Consider the following 6,595-nt stretch of genomic DNA (forward strand, 5'->3'; position numbering starts at 1 on the left):
TCACATTTTCATGTCATTTGTCCTTTTTATTTGCTTAATTAAATAACTAAAACTAAAATAAAATTTTTAGAATTTGAGAAAATTTTAGACATAAAAAAATAATAATAAAAAAAAATAAAATTACATACAGTTGCTAAATCTTCATCCACAACTAAAATAAAAATGGAAATTAAAATCAAAATTTTAATAAAATCTGAAATAGTATCTCAATGATAATAAAGACCGGTTACAGCTAGGGTTGTTATAGTTTATTAAAACTAAAACCATTAAACATTTGTTTACTTCCAAAAAACTTTCACTAATAATATATATCATACATGATAAAAATAAATAAATAAAAAAAAAATTATTTCAGCTAAGGACATTTAAAAAAAAAAAAATATATATATATATATATATATATATATATATATATATATATAAATGTAGCTAAAATTAAAACAAAATCAGAAAGTACAAAAAAATATATATATATATATATATACTTATATATTAATAAAAATATTGACTGGTTATAACCCTGCATACAAAAACAGTCAATAAAAAAAGCACAGGTCAGTATTTTTGCACTGATAACCTCTGATTTGCATAAGTTTGATTACTCATAGTAATGCATATATTGCCTCGGCATCATGAGCGATCAATGATCAGCAGCAGGTTTCTGTCAGAAAATAATGAAACAAATAAATAAAAATTATTTCAGCTAAGGACATATTTTTTTTACATTTTTAATAAAAATTAATTTAAAAATAAATAAATAAAAATAAAAATGTAGCTAAAATTAAAACAAAATCAGAAAGTACAAAAATGAAAAACAAACAAACAAACAATATATATATATATATATTTAATAAAAATATTGACTCTGGTTATAACCCTGCATTCTATTACAAAAACAGTCAATAAAAAAAGCACAGGCCAGTATTTTTGCACTGATAACCTCTGATTTGCATAAGTTTGATTACTCATAGTAATGCAGATATTGCCTCGGCATCATGAGCGATCAATGATCATCAGCAGGTTCCTGTCAGACTGCAGGTCTGTGTCCATCCTTCATCCTGCTCATGTCACCACTGGCTGCATACGGAAAACAATCCATCAACGTCTGAATGCTGCATGTTCAGAATGCTGTATCCAGAAACACAAGGACCAAAACAGACTTAGATTTAATATCCTGTACCATAATGTGCTTACAGTCATTTTCTATGTATCAGATGTTATGACAACAGATTGTCATGTTACAGTTTTATGGCTATCATTTATTGCAAGTTAAGAATGCTACATTTTATCACAAATGCATGAAAGTTGAAAGCTGATGAAAGACAACTGGGACCATTTGAAATGAACACTTACCTAAAAACGAATGAATGAATGAAAACTGTATAGGATAGGATTTATATACATAAATGTGCCTTTAAAATATAAGAATTAATTAACCCTCATTTTGTGTTTCAGTAACCTCAAGAGGATTGTCTTTTATTTATTTATTTGATTTTTTCCCCCTGAAAATGTTAATGTTAACGAAAACAAATTTTCTCACAAAATCGCCTGTATATTTCCCATTGTTATACTATTACCAAATGTTTTTATAAACTTTCTTTCAATCAGCACAAGTTTTGTGTTACTTTTTGAAACTGACTGATCATATTTACCAAAAATTATCCACAAATAATGCTTTTTTCACTCTAAACTTATGTGCAAAAGCTTAGATCAATGAGGCCTACGATCAATCACTTCCAAAAAGAAACACAAAACCTGTGAAAACAAGTTGATAAAAAAGACTGAATCCAATATTTGGTAATAATAAAGCATAATGAGATTTACAAGGGATTTTTAACTGATTTTAACCTTCATAATAATGAAAACGATAACATTTCAACAAAATAGGCATGTATGCATTCATGAATTATCATATATTTTTCACTTTAGTCATTTGTATCATAAACTCTGAAACATGCATCTCTTTTTTATTTGTTTAATATTAAATCGATCAATAAAATGGCTCCAACATGGGCTTTTTGCTTTTTATTGCACAGGAAAATAAAACAGATAGAAAATTTGAGGGAAAGCATGAAAAACAGGACTGAAATGTGACACAAGCTTCCAACTCAACATACTGTACTTCATGTGTCATGTGCATGTACATCACCAAATGCACATCAACATGTCAGCTTTGATTAAGTCTTCTCTCTGCGCTTCTATTTGACCTCTTTATATTAAAAAAAAAATTAAATTACGATGTCAAATAGCATCCATCTTCAGCTAACCGCAGGGCACCCATGCATGAGGTCAAAGTTTACTTGCAGAATCTGCAAAATGTTAATTATTTCACCAAAATAAGAGGGATCTATGTAAATGTCTTTTATGTGAAATATCTTATTCAGGTCAGTACTAAATAAAAATAACATGCATTTTGTATGATCCCTCTTATTTTGGTGAAATAATTAACATTTTGCAGATTCTGCAAGTAAACTTTGACCTCACTGTATGTGAACGCTGCAGTGAAGATGCATGTATGCCCTGTGGTTAGCTGAAGATGGATGCTATTTGACATCGTAATTTAATTTTTTTTTTTTTTAATATAAAGAGGTCACATAGAAGGGCAGAGAGAAGACTTAATCAAAGCTGACATGTTGATGTGCATTTGGTGATGTACATGCACATGACATATGAAGTACAGTATGTTGAGTTTGACTCTTATGTCACATTTCAGTCCTGTTTTTCATGCTTTCCCTCAAATTTTCTATCTGGATTTACTTTCCTGTGCAATAAAAAGCCAAAAGCCTATGTTGGAGCCATTTTATTGATTGATTTAATTATTTTCTCTTGTGGACTATATGTAAACATCTTCTATGTGAAATATCTTATTCTGGTCAGTACTAAATAAAAAACATCATGCATGCTGTATGGTCCCTCTTATTTTGGTAAAATAATTAACATTTCACAGATTCTGCAAGGTAAACTTTTGACTTCAACTGTACATGTGATTTCTGTGAGTAACATTATCATCATTAAATCATATCCCTATAGGTTTGTGTCAGAAACCTGTTACAGGAAACCTATTAAGCCCCTTTATACAATATATAAGTCTCAGGTGTCCCCAGAATGTGTCTGTGAAGTTTCAGCTCAAAATACCTCACAAATCATTTATTATATAATTTTGAAAATGCCTATTTTGAGTGGAAGCAGAAACATGCTGTTTTCATGCATGTCTCTTTAAATGCAAATGAGCTGCTGCTCCTCGCACCCTTTTTTCAGAAAAGAGCTGTGCCTTTACAGCTCCTACCTCAGATATTATGTCAAAAACATCTGTTTGGTTTTAAATATCATGTCTATCGTGCTGAAATCAAGCATTTTAAAGCCATATCAGTTTAAACTTCTGATATAGGGTTTTTCTGAAGTACTAAACTAAGCTCTCTTTCATGTCTTATTGCGCTTAAACTGTCAAATACACACAAGTTTATGTTAAAAACACATGAGTTACAGAAACAGTCAGTTTTTTTTTTGGTTGTGTGGAGGGAAACAGCTGGGGGAGAAAAAAAATCACATGTCTAAATTAGATCTGTGTGCCAGCAGCATAATATACAGTAAATAAATCAATAAATCCACTGCTCTCATCTTCCTTTTTTACATTTTCTGGGTTTGTAGATGCTCCAGGGACCTGATTATAGCACTTAAACATGGAAAAAGTCAGATTTTTATGATATATCACCTTTAAATTCAGTATTAATACAAAGGTAGTAAAGCATCATAGCCATTATTTAAATACAATGTCTGCATAAAATGCAGAGGGAGGTAAAGCAGGTGTAGCTTATGACTGCATTCAATATCGTCAATACATTTATGATATATGTGAGCCTGGACCACAAAACCACTCTTAAGTAGTATGGGTATATTTGTAGCAATAGCCAAAAACACATTGTATGGGTCAAAATTATAGATTCTTCTTTCTTTTATGCCAAAAATCATTAGGATATTAAGTAAAGATCATGTACCATTAACATATTTTGTAAACTTCCTACCGTAAATATATCAGAACTTAATTTTTGATTAGTAATATGTCTTTCATATTTATTTGGACAACTTTAAAGGCGATTTTCTTATTATTCTGATTTGTTTTGCACCCCTGGGTTCCAGAAATTCAAATATTGTCTTATCCAAACAAACCATACATCAATGGAAAGCCTATTTATTCAGCTTTCAGCTGATGTATAAATCTCAATTTCAAAAAACTGACCCTTATGACTGGTTTTGTGGTCCAGGGACACATACATGCATTACAATTTCATTTTGAAAAGTGCAAACTAGTATTCAATACGCTCTTATTATCCCAGCCACAGTCCAGTCATAATGAAACTGTGCAAACTGTAATTGAACTACAGTGATACCAATGTGATTTAAGCAGTAAATCCAGCAGCATCAGCAGATTTCCAAACGTCAGCGGCTGCATCGTTAGCATAAAGTTGAACATCAGTGAACTTTTCTTGACATTCTCACCACGCGATCAATCCCACAATCCCCGGCGCGAGCCTCCCATAGAGAACGAATGGCAAGCGTCTGCTCGTCTCCGCACCAGTGGACGCGTCGTTAGCCTGTTCTTTATCTGCAAGAAAAAGAGTTTAATTTCTTTCGCCCCTTTTAAAAAAGATCCCACGCATGTCCTCAAGGAAAAGGCCTTTAACATTATTCATTGTTTTCATCACCTTCTCTTCTGCGCCCATGAAATATTCATCCAATACCGAGTGTCAGCTGGAGCGGGGAAAATCTCGAGTGAGCCGCGAGGAGACTCGTTATTCTGAGGTGAATTGATCGTCCCGCTGTCAGGAGGTTGTTCCCGTGGTGACTCTCGCTGCATGTGGAGAGACCAGAATCACACCGACAATCTTTTTGTTACTCCCTAAAGCTAGTTTAGACTCACGGTTAGTGATTTGAATAAAACCCAAACCGAAATATGACAGCACAGTATCTGGAGAGAAACATCACAGAGACTCTTCTGAGCTCTTTCTGACAAAACAACACTCTAACAGTCACTCACCCTGGCAACCGCATAGCAACGCCCTAGCAACCACCCATAACATTCTAGCATCATAGGCGCAATAATGCATGAGGACCACTTATAGTTTAAAATATGCTGCAGTTTGTTGATTTGAAAATCTAGTTTATATGTTGCCATTTTCACTGATTTTTAAAAATGTAGTTTATAATATGTTGCAGTTTACTGATTTTAAAATCTAGTAAAAATGTTGCAGTTTTTTGGTTTTAAAAATGTAGTTTATAATATTTTTCAGTTTTTGTTTTAAAAACAGTTTATAAGTTGGTGCAGTTTATTGATATTAAAATCTAGCTTATAATATGTTGCATTTTTTTGGTTTTAAAAATGTATTTATAATATGTTGCAGTTTACTGATTTTAAAATCTAGTTTAAATGTTGCAGTTTTTTATTTTAAAAATCTAGTTTATAATATGTTGCAGTTTATTGATTTTAAAATGTAGTTAAAATGTTGCGTTTTTGGTTTTAAGAATGTAGTTTACAATATGTTGCAATTTATTAATTTTAAAATAAAGTTTAAAATATGTTGCAGTTTATTGATTTTAAAATATAGTTTAAATGTTGCAGTTTTGGTTTTAAAAACAGGTTATATGTTGCAGTTTATTGATTTTAAAATGTAGTTTAAATGTTACAGTTTTTTGGTTTTAAAAATGTAGTTTATAATTTGTTGCAGTTTATTGATATTAAAATATAGCTTATATGATGTTGCTTTTTTTGGTTTTAAAAATGTAGTTTATAATATGTTGCAATTTATCGATTTTAAAATATAGTTTAAATGTTGCAGGTTTTTTATTTTAAAAATCTAGTTTATAATATGTTGCAGTTTGTTGATTTTAAAATGTAGTTAAAATGTTGCAGTTTTTGGGTTAAAAATGTAGTTTATAATATTTTGCAGTTTATTGATTTAAAATATAGTTTAAATGTTGCAGTTTTTGGGTTACAAAATGTAGTTTATAATATGTTGCAGTTTACTGATTTTAAAATGCAGTCTATATGTTTGTAATATGTTTAATTCTTTAAACTGAATTGAATTAAATTTACATTATACTGTATAAATATACATTTTTATTATTTTTTTGTAAACAAAACTAATAATGTTTGAGTACTTTAACAAAAAATGATATTTCAGTCTTTTTTCTTTCTTTTTTTCTTTTTTGTAATAAAAAAGAGTGAGTGAAAATTGTCCGAAAGGATAGTAGTATTAGTATTTTGCATTAGCTTTTATTTGTATATTTAAATTTCTCATTTTAATTTTTTTTTAGATTTTAGTAATTTTTTATTTTTATTACATTTTTAGCTTTTTTTTTTTCGTTTTAATAGTTTTAGTACTTAAACTTATTTTATTTCAGTTATAAGGCCACATTTTTAATTTTTAAGTTTTTTTCAAGTTATAGTTTTTAATTTAATATTTATTTTTCATTTTATTTCAGCTTTATTTTAATAATCTTATAAATAGTTTAAGAGGTAATACTGTATATACTGTATACCGTTTAAATAAACGGCAGATTCTCTAAGCTAAAGTCTCACTGATAAAGTGATCTGTGC

At 29.7% G+C, this 6,595-nt stretch overlaps 1 long non-coding RNA gene across 1 annotated transcript; it reads right to left on the minus strand.

Moving 5' to 3' along the window:
- Positions 1–511: 511 nt before the first annotated feature.
- LOC127175262 (uncharacterized) lies at positions 512–5,150 on the minus strand. Its single transcript, XR_007828962.1, has 3 exons — positions 4,704–5,150; positions 4,498–4,603; positions 512–1,128 (listed from the first exon to the last, which is right to left on the minus strand). It is a non-coding gene; the product is annotated as an uncharacterized LOC127175262 (long non-coding RNA).
- Between the last annotated feature and the right edge of the window lie 1,445 nt (positions 5,151–6,595).

This window comes from Labeo rohita, chromosome 13 (assembly GCF_022985175.1).
Source record: "Labeo rohita strain BAU-BD-2019 chromosome 13, IGBB_LRoh.1.0, whole genome shotgun sequence".
Classification (NCBI taxonomy): Eukaryota; Metazoa; Chordata; class Actinopteri; order Cypriniformes; family Cyprinidae; genus Labeo; species Labeo rohita.